Below are 14,963 nucleotides of genomic sequence, written 5' to 3' on the forward strand. Positions count from 1 at the left end.
AATTTTTTCATTAATATTTATATTTTTTATAAACGCACAAACCACGAAACATTAAAAACAACTGAAAATTCTTGTTTAATATATTATGCAATACATTTTTCTTCTGTAAATCCAAACTAAAAAGTACCTAACAAATAAAAAGTTTTACATATGATCGATTACCTATTACCTTTAGGTATAACAAATGACAACTAAAAACGCTTCAAAATTCCGAATTAAAGAAAGAAGAATAAAATATTATTAGTCATTTAAAATTTCTAAATATTCGTCGTTTGGTAGAGAGTAGTGTAGGCTCATATTTTAAAGTAAAGCAGAAAGACGGTAATGTAAATGTACTTACGATATCTAAACTATAGGTACTAATAAATAAAATTGAAGTGCCGTGTCTGTTTGAACGGGCTAATCTTCGAAATGGGTAAACCTATTTTGACGGGACTTTCACAGACAAGTAGAGGATTAACCAAGGAGTAACATAGGCTACTTTTTAACCGACTTTGAAAAATGGAGTTGTGTTTTTCTACCTATTACACTGATATCTCCGAGATTTCTGAACCGATTTGCGTAGTATTTTTAATCGTTAAGGGAACTTTGCCATATTGTTCCATAAAAAATTCGGATTCCAACTCCTCAATCCTAATGCTGCAGGGGATCTGACCAATCCACGCGGGCGAAGCTGCGGGCATCATCTTGTTATGGAATAATTACTTGATATATACCAAGCCTTTCTAATAGGCAATACCTACTGCCTCATTGCTAATGGCAATCATTATAATTGACGGCTCCTAAGCCAACAGTGGTGATTTATGTCGCAGTTAGCAAAGAATTACGAGAGTAATAACCCTTTTAACAGGACTTTTGCATCCAAGTTATTTTATATGGCGCGGTTCGTCTATTCACATTTACCAAAGATTATAAAAGTGATAAATAGATACAAACACATTTTCTTCAAAAGTATATTATATACGTACCTAAATATGACAGACAAAGCTAATTTGAATGAAAATAGAATTCTTTTGGAGGAACCACCATTGTGTATAAATCTGGCATGAACATTTATTACGTGGCATTCTTTTCCATTGGGACAATTATTTATAAATAGTCAAAAGTTTTACATTTTATAATTATATTATGATGAACTAGTTAATAAAAGTTGTGAAGCATAATATCTTCATCGTCTTCAACCGATAGACGTCGAATCCAAAAAAAAAAGATTTCCACAAAAGACCCTTCCGTGCAGCGGTTCCCTTACTACTACTACTAGTGAGAATATGTGACGGAGTTTATCTAGCTCAGCCGAGTTAGATTCGGCCTCTTTCTCGAAATTGGACCTACCTAGCTAGACCATATCTCCCAGATAATATATTCGTAAACAATTTCGAGTGCCGAGTTTTCAACGATCACTGGGTGGGTGGAACGCATTAGCCATAATTTTGATCTCGATCATGAACTGAAAAATGAACATTTTAGGCCCATCTATTGTGAAACTCTGCTGAGGTCATTGGACACTGTATTGATCTAGTTAAGTATATAATTCTATACAACTTTTGAACTAAGTATATTTTTTCAGTTAGTGTAGAATGCCGGATTATACACATTTCTATATTATTAATAAACAAAAGTGGGTAGGTACATTTAAATAGGTAGGCGCGTACTGGCAGTTAAATGATCGGCTGACTAATAACCAACTCGATTCAGTATACAAAAATGTAAGTAACTATGGAATACCACACTAACGACAACTTTAAATTACAATTTACAATGATAGATGGAGGCGGCTGGCCGTTTGGCTAGACGGCTATTTAACCGTCTATGTGCGCTTTTATCAGTAAGCACATATAAAAGTAGCACAAATTTTCAATAATATTATTAAAAGATTGAATTTGTACGAGCTTTGAATTCTTCGTATTACACTTTATCAAACTTTAAACTGTAATATCGGAGTTGTTATATGAAAAGCATCTTATCATTTTTTGTTCGAAGTTTCAAGAGTTTGGTTTGTTACATAAATGTTCAAATATTTCGCTGCCTAGGTATCTACACCTACGAGTACGGCTATAATTTTTTTTGTATTTTATAGATCAAGATAAAAAAAAAAACATAAAAAAACCACTCCTGTATAATTGAACTTTCATCGTATGGTAAAGTGTACTTAAACGCATTTAAAGATTTCTTCAGTCTTGTATTACGTATAATGTATGTATACCGTCTTCCTTGAGTCTCCCTTATCATTATCAATGTTACCTACCTATAGGGTTAAATGTGATCGGTGTGAAGACGCTTATAGACGTAAATTATTATAATATGTTATACATTTTTGGCAATATTAAGTAGATGTAAAAATTTAGTAATAAGATAACGTAAATCTACTACACTCTGTAAGTTTTATGCTCGAAGACGGTTTTCAGTACCAAAAGTTTTGAGTATGAAGTTTATGTTCATAAAAATATTTTATCAATATAAAATAATAAAATGAACTTTTAAATTACTGTATGAACACGCAGAAGAACAAAGCACCTAAAACTTAAAAATATCCGAATGTTTGATTTACGTATGATCGTCCTAACAAAGAAAACTAAAAAGTAAAAATATCTAGGTTGTTATTTTTAGGACGGTAAAGCATTCTTGCTCTGTAATAAATATCTATCTATTTGTTTATTCAAGATATCAAAAAGTATTACTTAAAGAGCACTAAAATTTTAGAATGTACTAGATATATAATACGCTTATTATCAACAAATATACCTACAGATTTTTTGTAACAGTAGAAACATCACTAAAAATTAAAATAACTCTTTGATGTACATGTTATACAAATCTATACTTACCTTGAACTGTATACAATATTTGACTATTTGGTTTTTGTATTATTGTATTAATTTACTATTTATCTATTTAGATTTACAAAAATTAAGAAACTAATCTGTATTCGTAGCAGGGACGCAGATAAAACAAAAAATATAAGAACCGACCACAATTTTTCTCTATCTACAACTTTTTACAAATAAAAAGATAAGTAGATCAACAACGTCGAGTACGTATAAAATAGTAATAACATTATAATGTAACTGTATTATGTATATCAGTAGTGAGTAGAAAATTAGGACTTTTTTAAAATTAAAATGTTTTTGTTGTTAAAATAAATTATGCCGCTTTTAATTGCACAAAACGAAAATTATATTAAATAGGCAACTATGAGTATTAATTAGGTAACAATATTTTTGAACCTATACCTAGGTACCTAGTTACCTATCAAAGTATTTATTTAATTTTTTTACAAAACAGCTGCAGCATATTAAAACATTTGATTATGCTTTTGTTTAATATTTGTATTTTGATTAGATTTTTGTAAATACTAAAATTAATAATAATTAATTATTATTATTGTTTGTGAAAGTTTTTAGGATTAACCCTGAAAGATGTATGTAAGTTAGAAGGATTTTTATTTTTAAAATATTAAGATGGGAGCTTTTAATAATATTAATATTATTCGAGTGTCTTAATAAAGAAAAGATGTATCAATGTATTGAAATGACTTCGGTGTCAAAATTATGAAATATTTTGAATAAAGCAGGTGTATAAAATTAGAGCTCTATTCACACATTTTCGTACCAACAGTGCTTGATCAATGTGTTATAAATTCGTACACTTTTCAGCTGCACAAAATTTAATTTTTGACCGCCGACCCAAAAAGAGAGGTATTATAAGTTTGACGTGTGTATCTGTCTGTGGCATCGTAGCTCCTAAACTAATGAACTTGTCGGGTGTTATAAATTTTTAATTTACACTTGTTACTAGGTACCTAACTTCAATTGCGTGAAGTGAGGAAGTAACTGGGTAGGTACCTATAACTTCCTTAAACGAAGTAAGCTATCTAATCTGAAACCGATCTTACGTGCTTTATAACTGTCGTATTAGGTACAATAGAACTCACGTACGCGCGCGTTCATTTTGACGTCCCTATTGCTATAGGTACGAATCAATGTGTGAATCGATCTATGTCAATGTAAGCTATAAGTTGATAAATAAATGTTAAATGTGATATCCTGCCTGTACCACTTCCTATGTGATCCGACTTGCGATTTCTTCATATGAATATTAAAAATGATTTTGTGAATATTTTGTGTTTCACTAAACCTGCCCTTTTTCCAGGTTCTAGACTTCAAGCGAGAAATATAAAACTTTAAAGGTATCTACGATGGTTTTCTTATCGTTACCAATGACTACCTATCATTAGCTACCAACTTATGTTAAGTCACTAATTGCTTTTAAAATGAAACAAAAGAATATATTGATCTTAACGATCTATTGTTCGAAATAATTACCTACCACAACAAAGATACCTACCTAGTTTCAGAGAGGTTTCAGTGTATGAAGTCTGCGGAATAAGGCTCGATATCCACCAGAGCGGAGATGTGTTTAGCAGACCAATCATATTACTGACTAGCTGATGCCCGCAGCTTCGCCCGCGTGGATTTAGGTTTTTAAAAACCCCGTGGGAACTTTTGATTTCCCAGGACAGATTAGCCTCTCCGTAATAGCCCGTCCCCGGGATGCAACTTGTTTCTGTACCACGTAGAAACATTTAAACGGATGATCCTTTAAAAATACTGAGGCATCACCAGGATTTAGGAATGCAATTCCTTACAGCATCAGGGTTGAAGTGTTGGATCCTCGAGGTCAACGACAGAGGCTTTACTACTTTCAGTGTACCTACTAGGATTATAAGGAATAATAAATAAATTATTATGAACTAGCTGATACCCGCGACTTCGTTCGCGTGGATGTAGGTTTTTAAAATTCCCGTGGGAACTCTTTGATTTCCGGGATAAAAAGTACCCTATGTGCTAATCCAGGGTATAATCTATCTCCATTCTAAATTTCAGCCCAATCCGTCCAGTAGTTTTTGCGTGAAGGAGTAACAAACATACACACACACACACACACACACACATACAAACTTTCTCCTTTATAATATTAGTGTGATTACCTTACCTAAGTCGGCTATCTCGAAAGAAATTCTAGTAGTAATAAAAAGGTAAGTAGGTAGGTATAGTAAATTGCTTGGCTAGGTAATAGATGGGCACCTACCTACTCGTACTTACCCGGTAGAGTTAATCGCTCATCAGTCATCAGTGTTTTGTAATGACACTAGGTAAGAAAGCATATCTATATTAATTATAATCACACTTCACACTAATATTATAAAGGCGAAAGTTTGTGTGTATGTTTGTTACTCCTTCACGCAAAAAATACTAGATAGTGTAAGCTTGGCCCATATTAATTATCTATGAACGTGTAGAAGTTACTGATTAGATAGTTGGCGCCACTCAAATCATAACAAATCATAACATCATATTAGAAGGCGTCATTGATTGGCTGAAGTTGTTCAACATCTGATCGATAAACGTACTGTATATAAAATTCTTATAGTTTCTAGTTGATGAATTGTAGCATAATAAAGGATAATATTTGTAATCAATATATAAGATGAAAACATCTTTATTACTTAGATGATTTGTTAAACGAGCTTGATGATTTGTATATTAGTCACTAAGTTTATTCATTGTACAATTTGGATTGGCCGATAACGATAAGATAAAAAGGGGAGTGGCTAATAAACGTGGAGAGGTTACCTGTAAGAGTGGTTTTAAAACGACGACATTCGAAAATATACTAACGTAAGAGGAACAACATTTATTTGACACAAATGTAAAAGTTAATAAATTTAAATATGAAATAAAAGTGTAATAATTTATCATAAAGATTGTGTTTGTGATTTCGTCAGACCTTACCCAAAAGGTCAGAAGAGGGACATCAAGAAAATATAATATTTTCTTGTCACGCTCACGACTCAGAGAAACAAGTGGAAATATACAGAGGAACGAGAAAGAAGTGGAGGTCTAGTAGACCACAGACATTTTGGAGCACAAGGCCAATATTTGGGCCTCAATATATCAAAGTACCTAGTCATGGCATCAAAGGATTTCTGGATAAACGGGTAGGATCTTTCCATGATTTTATTTTTATTGATACCTATTAATGGTAATTTTTTTTTTTATTTTTTTATTTGTGTGGGTTTTCGTTTTGTTTGTTCTACATTTAGTTATCATTTTGTTAAAAAGCTTTGCTCCGAGTTGGAATGGAAATTATATAACGTTATGATACCTAGAATTACCCACATTTTTATAATTCATCTTGTATATTGGTTATACAAATGCGATCGACCTTCAAATTGTGGTTTAAATAACGTTGAGGTATTTAGAAGGCTTATTTTACAATGAAAAATGAAAAATGTTTATTTACAAAATACAGTCTTGTACAATTTTCCTGTGTCTGGTGGTACCCGCACTAGGTTATCCTGTATCGTGGGTACAATGAAATAGATAGTGAACATAGTGTTAAACAATATAAAAAGTGTGGTTTACTTAATGATGGGCGTTATTGTTACTTTTAAATAGTTTTCAGGATGTATCTACTATGTCCTGCCGGGGTTTTATTTCTCATTAAATGATTTCACAGGTGAATATCTCACGGAACGTGGTATTTCAATCTTCACACTTGTAATCGTGTGCCGAATTAGTTTGGTTAAGAGTTACGATAGGGATTTATTTTCACATAGTGGTTTTGTTTTACGGAAGGTGAATTTCTGGATTTAGGTTCAATCGTTTACTGCATTCATTGTATAGATAGATGTTTTCCTTTTTCTAGCACACAGTGACGCGATATTATCACACAGCACTCATTGGGCATCTTGAATGTTGTTTTGTGAAATTATTATTTTTTGTAAACCGCTTTGGGATAAGGTAGAAAAAGTTACATGAAATAGCTTTTCGTTTTACGCCTGCCAGTGAAATAATCCGTCTCTACTTGTAATGGTTACTAAATGATTGGGGATATAAAATGTTAATTGATAAAAATGAAGGTGATCCGTTGTAATAAAGTAATAGTGACCAGGGTTAATAAATTGAGCATTTTGAGAAATATAAATCCTAAAATGGGTGTAAAAGTAGGTTTATCTTATCTGGTTATTCTTTAACTAAATTTAAAATTATGGTAGGTAGGTAGTCAGATAGTTTTAAATACGGGGTGCATAAATAAGTGTTTTTTTTTTACAAAAGTGAGGAGAAATGTTTTCATTTATCTATTTTTACCACTTGAAACGCGTAATGTTTGAGTTTCAAACATAACTTTGTTGACAACAGCTCACCATGAACAACCCATGGCCGGCCCACTACTGAGCAACAAGTGTCTCCTCACAGAATGAGAAGGGTTTAGGCCGTAGTCTACCACGCTAGATAACAGCTAATTTACTTTTAATACTGGCACAATAATTTGAGTACTACGAGTAGTAGGTAGGTATAGTATATGAGCAGCGGGGTTTTTTTTTTACCTGTATTCACGCAATTAACTGTGTACTGCCGCATTTAAATGCAATATGATTTTGTTTTTATTGGATTAACATCGCTTGGCGGGTTAAATTCCTGGCAAATGTTCTATTAAAATTAGAGTAAGTTTTTTTTTTTTAATGGTAATATACCTACAGTACTGCCCTTAGGGCAGGGCGCGATAATAAGTACCTACTACCAAAATACTATTTTCTTTGTTTTACGAAAGAAATTTTAGGCAAATATCTTTGCACTACGCTCGCGTTTGTGGCATGACATTATCCCAGAAATATATTTAAAAAAAAAAATTCACGCTCGCTTGACTCGCTTCGCGATAGTTCAGTTTCGATATGCATTTAGTTAACGAAACTCTCAGGAAACCACGTTTGTTGTGCTCTCGAAATTGATCAGTCTGTTTGATAAAATCGAAATGCGGTGCCTTATAAATTTCGCTTAGGAGCGCCGGTAGTATCTCATGATAATAATATGAATATTGATCATAATTTTTTTTTTAGGCTGATTAAGCATTGAAGGTTTTTTGGCTGGTCTGGCATTTCGCCTGATTTTATGTTTTTGCTTATTTAGCGCGTTCAGGAAAGCTTTGACAACGTTTTATAACATGAGTATATATATTTTTTTGTTTTAGTTACCCAAACAGAAAAAAAAAAGCATTAAAGATGTGGGACCGAGGGATAAATCTAGTGTGATTTTTGGTTGGATTATGAAGTTGTAGTTAGGGTATTTAAAATAGAAAGATTTCAATTGTAGGAAATGATGTAAAACTTGTTGAGGATAAATTGTGTAATAAAGTCGATAATTCACTTGTTAGAGGTCACGCGATCTATTGCGAGGAGGAATCTTTTTCTTGTCTTTTTTTTTATAAATACGGTGTTCTGACGGGTTTTTATTTACGTCTCGGATTATTGAATACTTTCGGTGTTTGATTGGACGGTTAGAGGTTGCAAAAGCAATCGCCCTCTAATTAAATTGTTTATTTAGGCATTAGTTCAATTTGGATTAAATCTCGCGAAAAGCCACGGTGGCTGTCTCTCGCGCGTCTTGGAAAGACATTCCTAATGCCTGTTTTTCTGAGGGAGGGATGCATTATCAAGTGAGATGAGCTGCAATGTTTGCGGCTGATTATTTTGGAGGCACAGTGGTTTAAACTGGTTGGTTTGAAAATTTGCAATCGTGGCAAGTGGAGTAAAGTTTGACTAAACTATTTAATTAACTAAGTATATAATGGATTTGGTGAATGGTTATATTATATAACATTTTGATAAATGGATGAATTTGAAGAGTGTATGTATGTGGTTGATGCACATTTGTTTCATATTTTTACTTAAGTTATAAAGTATTACATTTGGTGAGTAGTTATTTATATTTGGTAGGGTAGGTTTGATAAACAGGTAGTTATCTTGATTAATAAATGAGTTATCATTTTATAAATGCGTACTTTAATGTTTGATGAACTGGTATACTTGATAAATGTGCATATTTTCATACTTCAAAGACAAGTTGTACCTATTAGTTTCTTCAAGCTTTTAGTTGCTGATAATTATATTAACATTCTTTAGAGCGCATGTCCTATGGACGAAATCGTTTATACATACTTTCACTGTTTGAAATGTTACAATCATAAAGATAGTTATGACTAGAGGGGGTCATAGCTTGTTGCCGCTCTTGTACATCCATGTGTCAACTAGGTATTGTTATCTCAGTATATTTCAGGGAACCTCCGTTCGGGTGAAAGCGATAGCTGTTGGGTAAATGCTTGTTGGGTTATCAGAAGACCGTGTAGTCTTCGATGAGGTTACTTGTAAATATTATAGCGAAATAGTAAGTTTAAAAATAGAATGAGGCTAAACTAAAAAAATGAGACAAAGATAAAAATAATAACTTAAAGCATTGAAACAGCATAAAGTGAAATAGTAACTTACAAACTATACATACATATTTACGAATTATGTAGATAGATATAGTATTACTGGATTACGTATATCAAATAAGAATACTGTCAGCTCATGTTTTGTTTTCGGCGTGGTAATTTTACGCTTAAAACTCATAAGAGATATCATGAGGTTCGCTTTCTGTAAAAGTTATTAGCTTTAACAGTTAATTGATTTATTACATTATTTATTTATTATACACTCAACAAGTAAAAGTATTTTGTTTTGACAAAATCCAAAGAAGTACCTATTGGATTAATAAAGCAAGGTACGAAGCATTGGCTGGATTTTACAACATTTAAAGTTTCCTGTTCATTTTTATCATTGAGTTAATTTGAGGCGGAAGGATCCTCTTGAAAATTTTTAAGATTAAGTTATTAGTAAGAAAGTATATTTTGCTTAGGTTAGTTTAAAATGTACAGCCGGTAATTAAAAACAAAATATATATACATTTAATTTTACATAATAGGTGAAGCTGGTTGATGCACCAAAAAATCGAATTATCATAGGAATTTAATTAAGCTAACATTTTTATTTATTATCAACTTCAAATATACAGTAGCAAACTGATTAGTTGGAATGCATGCAGTGATTGGAATATTTAAGTTCCGATAGAAGAATCTATATCGTGGCTTGTTCCTTTATGGACAAGAATATTTTTTTTTTTGACTCGTGGGACCACTTACACAAAATATCAACGTTCGGTTTGGAGGTCTTCCATGGCTATTCCTACAGTTCCATGACGTATTGAAGAGGTTAACACTTTGTCGCTCATCACATCAACCAGCACGGCATTTGGGTATGATGGATGGATGTAGATAGGTACACATTTGATGGGGGGGGGTTTAGTGGTTTGTATCAATAGGAACCAGGGGTTGAATGAGGAAGGCTGAGGACAGTACGTGTGGTGCTTACTAGGGAAGGTTTATGTTCAACAGTGACCTTATGATGATGACGATGTAGATGACGATGATGATGATGATGGACGTACGAGGATGAATCTTTTACGAAACGAATAAAGGGAAATCGAACAGATGCGGGTCATTACGATTAACATATAAAATAATGTATAAGGTACCTACTTTCTTCTAATCTTTATGATCGATCAGCTTGTGATAGAGATCTTGATGTCGTAGAGAATAGAGATGTATCGAACGGAATATTTATTTCATTTTTTTTCCTGCTATTATGTTGATATCGCTTTTCTCTATGAAAGTTACGTTAGTTTAGTTAAGACGGACAGTGAGTGAAAAATCCGCGCTTATTGCATATCATGCTTACGTTGGCTCAATATTGAGGTACGGAATAGTAGTATGGGGTTGTTCCACACATTTAAAAATACTTTTTATAGCACAGAAAAAATGTGTGAGAGCTGTATGTGGAGTAGGACCTCTCCAATCATGTAGGCCGTTATTTAAGGGACGAAAGCTATTGACACTACCATGCCTTTATATTTTAGAAGTAGGGATTTTCATAAAAAAGAACCCGCATTTTTTTGAAAATTTAGGAGATAAAAGTAAAGTTCTACTTAGGGATCCCAAAAAAAAAAGAATGCCAGGCTGTAAAAGTGCTATTCTATTAAAAAACTGCGCAGTAAAATCAATCATAGTTTACAATAAAATACCAAAGGCGTTTAGAGAACTTCCATTAAACTTATTTCAATTAAGGCTTAAACGGTGGCTAATAGAAAGGTGCTTCTACACAGTAGATGAATTTTTGACATTCAAAAGGAATTAATGATAAACTAATAGGTATCATTCGGCGGCGAGTCGCGACTGTGTCGTTCCCAGGGTCGAATTTGGTAGTTCTGCTTATGTTACTCGAAACGACAAAGTACGCCATATGGTGCATATTATGGCTAAAATAAAATATATAAGTATCATGTGAAATTATAAATCAAAGATTCTTTTTGCATGTAGATATTATATGGTTAAGAGGCACAAGTGACGCAACTACTGTACCCTGGCGTTTGTTTAACATTGTCCATTAGTACTTCAGAATGTGGATTTTGCTAAAAAAAACAATAGGTAATTGTAAGAAATATGGGAAGCGTAATCTGCATTAAAAGAAAAAGTTTGAATTGGAAGCAAACCAGGCATAGGATTTTCATACATCCGTAATCACGTTCCTTTCAACTCTCTATCTATCACGGTTCACGATACGCCGTTCGCGGTTCGGGCCGTGACGCACGTGCAGACGGACAGACGGACGGAGAGCAGAGGTTTAGAAAATAGGGTCTCGTAGGCACCCTTCGAGGGGTACGGAACTGGAGAAAACTAAATTATAATAATGATAATAGGTTTTCTAGGTTACCAAGTAAAATTACTTCTCTTAGGTCGGATTGTATTATGATGGATGCTTATGAAACAAAATTAAATGAACGGTCTACTCAAAGTGTTTTATGTTTGCAGGATCCAAGGATGTTGGAAATGAACAAATGAGGGAAAGGAAGACCCAAAACTAGGTATGGGTCAGGGACACAAAGTCCCAAGGAAGGAAAGGATGGAAAAGCCCCGAGGTTACGGGCTATGGACAAAAAGTCCTATAGGAGGAAGGAGGTGGACCCTAGGATAAGGGTCATTAAAAATTTGGATCTGGAGGGAAAGGACCCTAGGATAGGGGTCATTAAAAATTTGGATCTGGAGGGAAATAAGGACAATCATATATGTATCCCGGTAGAAGAGAGACGCGCCAAGGCTCGGAATCCGCGATTTTCCAATAAGAAGGGAAGAAGAAAATATGTGCGTAAAACTATTGCGTTGAAAGTGTATGAAAATGTTTTGTGATTTGAATCGAGAACTGGCGGCGATTAACTTTAAGTTTAGAGAGTTTATTTTATCAAAAGGACAAGAAGTTCACTTACACATATTCATATTAAGAATCGCTCCCGATTCTAAATATAAATATAGAAGAAAACATAATCTTTAAAGGTATGGTGACTATAAAATAATATAAAAAGTCAAAAAAACGTTATATTCGTTAACAAACTATACCTACATCTAGCTAAGATATCTATGGTGTTTGACACTATTTGATTAAACTTTAAACTTTGTAAAAGATTTTTCCTCCAGTATGAGTTTCGGCAAGTACATTATGTAGTAGAGCTAGGTAGTTTACATACCATAATTAGTCCTAGCTTTATGTAATTGTAGCATAATAGGTATGTTCGTTTTGTGTACCATATTTATGAGATTTAGATTTAAAGTGATGCGTGTATGTACGGACTTTAATAGTATTTTCCTAACAAATAGACATATTTTGAATTTGTATAATTGACTTATATAATATAGTTCATCAGTTTTCTTATATAATTCTTTAGTGGGAAGGAGAGTCTAGTTGGAACAGAACTTTTAACAATTTATTTTGAGATACTTGAAACCCTTTAAAGTAGTTTTTAGTAATTAGTTTTACATGCTCATCCCCAAATCTCTATTGCGTGTTCCTGTAAAATATTGGCTTGTGAGTTATAATTGATACTTCGGACTTTATGCATGTACCTACCTTCTTTGATTAAATGGAGGCCTCATTTAGTTGCTACTGGTCTCGCAATTTTTGATATCTTTATGATTTTTGAAAAATTATTTATAAATTTAGAGTGTCTGCATCTTTTTATTTTAATATTAGCGGAAGAGAACAGAAAAATGAATTTTAGATTAAAGGCTAAATTTGAGTGCTACTGTAGACTGGCAGGTAAAGTTGCGAGGGTAAATAGTTTGGAATTGAATTGAGTTTATCTGCTATTTTCTAATTATATCGGATGGAAAGGGTTGCTGCGAGTGCTCTAAAATTAAGTTGCAATCATAATCAATACCAATGTATCAATAAAACTGTATATTCCTTCTAGTTAAGGTTAGCAAGAATATTAATTTAATTAATTACTATCTTAATTTTTTTTTGTTTTGTTGAACTAAGTCTTTGTCATTTTGGTTGTGAAGTTTACATGTTACTTAAGTTTTAATTTTTTTTTTTTTTTTTTTTTTTTAAGCGATGAGACTCGCTTAAAACAGGATGGCCGAGCTGTAAGCTTGGCCCATATTAATTATCTATAAACGTGTAGAAGTTACTGATTAGATAGTTGGCGCCACTCAAATCATAACAAATCATAACATCATATTAGAAGGCGTCATTGATTGGCTGAAGTTGTTCAACATCTGATCGATAAACGTACTGTATATAAAATTCTTATAGTTTCTAGTTGATGAATTGTAGCATAATAAAGGATAATATTTGTAATCAATATATAAGATGAAAACATCTTTATTACTTAGATGATTTGTTAAACGAGCTTGATGATTTGTATATTAGTCACTAAGTTTATTCATTGTACAATTTGGATTGGCCGATAACGATAAGATAAAAAGGGGAGTGGCTAATAAACGTGGAGAGGTTACCTGTAAGAGTGGTTTTAAAACGACGACATTCGAAAATGTACTAACGTAAGAGGAACAACATTTATTTGACACAAATGTAAAAGTTAATAAATTTAAATATGAAATAAAAGTGTAATAATTTATCATAAAGATTGTGTTTGTGATTTCGTCAGACCTTACCCAAAAATAGATTTGGCTGAAATTTGGAATAAAGATAGATAATATCCTGGATTAGCACATAGGCAAATTTTTATCCCGGAAAATCAAAAAGTTCCCATGGGATTTCGAAAAACTTAAATCCACGCGGGCGAGGTCGCGGGCATCGGCTAGTTATTTATAAGCCAACATGAACTTATTTTACGCAAAAGCTTTAGCATACGATGTAATTTTTAATCCGGGTCACGTCGATAAATAAAAACAGGTCAACTGTAAGGCCATTTTCTTATGAGCATCATAATAGTTACTATCTTCGACCTAATAAATTATAGCAGCTTACAAAGAAAGCAGAATTTATACGGCTAAACTGAATGACATTACGACCGGCGTAATCTGAAAGCTCATAACGAAGTTATGCGTTAATTAAATGGTAGAATCTATGCTGCTTATTAAGTTTTAAGAATAACGCGATGGTCACTGGACGGCAGGATGTCATATTGATCGTTGAGCCTAGATACCTAAATAAATAAATAAATATATTAAGCCAAAAAACAGTTTTGACAATAAATGAACTCCTTAAAAATAGCAGACCGTAAAAGTAAACACGATAACTGTGATACCAGATGGAGTGCTTTGACACCCGTACTAGGGAAACCAAACTTATTAAGTTTTAAGAATAACGCGATGGTAACTGGACGGCAGGATGTCATATTGATCGTTGAGCCTAGATACCTAATATCTTTTAAGTGTTTATTTAATTCATACAAGCTTATAAGTGACAACTGCTGCACTGTCCATGGTCATCTGCAGCACAGGAATAACTAACTGCCAAGGAATTGCCGACTTGAAAACCCATTACGCATGGTCGACTCGTTGCCTGGCAACTCGGTCGACGGCGGGCGTTAGAAACGGATTTGTATGGAAGTTGCAGTCTATATTCACGGAGTTGCAACGACTCCGTGCGCATATACACGGCCACTTCCCAATAATTTACAGATCCTAACGATAGCCGTCGACTGACCGTTGACGAACGTTGAAGTTTACCGTTGTGACTGATCGTTAACGAAGGGGTCGTCTCTCAGAATGAAAAGAGGGTGATCATA

At 33.3% G+C, this 14,963-nt stretch overlaps 1 long non-coding RNA gene across 1 annotated transcript; it reads right to left on the reverse strand.

Moving 5' to 3' along the window:
* Positions 1–1,551: 1,551 nt before the first annotated feature.
* On the reverse strand, positions 1,552–4,110 carry LOC123874376. The gene is made up of 2 exons (XR_006797904.1): positions 3,884–4,110; positions 1,552–3,842 (listed from the first exon to the last, which is right to left on the reverse strand). It is a non-coding gene; the product is annotated as an uncharacterized LOC123874376 (long non-coding RNA).
* Between the last annotated feature and the right edge of the window lie 10,853 nt (positions 4,111–14,963).

This window comes from Maniola jurtina, chromosome 18 (assembly GCF_905333055.1).
Source record: "Maniola jurtina chromosome 18, ilManJurt1.1, whole genome shotgun sequence".
NCBI lineage: Eukaryota > Metazoa > Arthropoda > Insecta > Lepidoptera > Nymphalidae > Maniola > Maniola jurtina.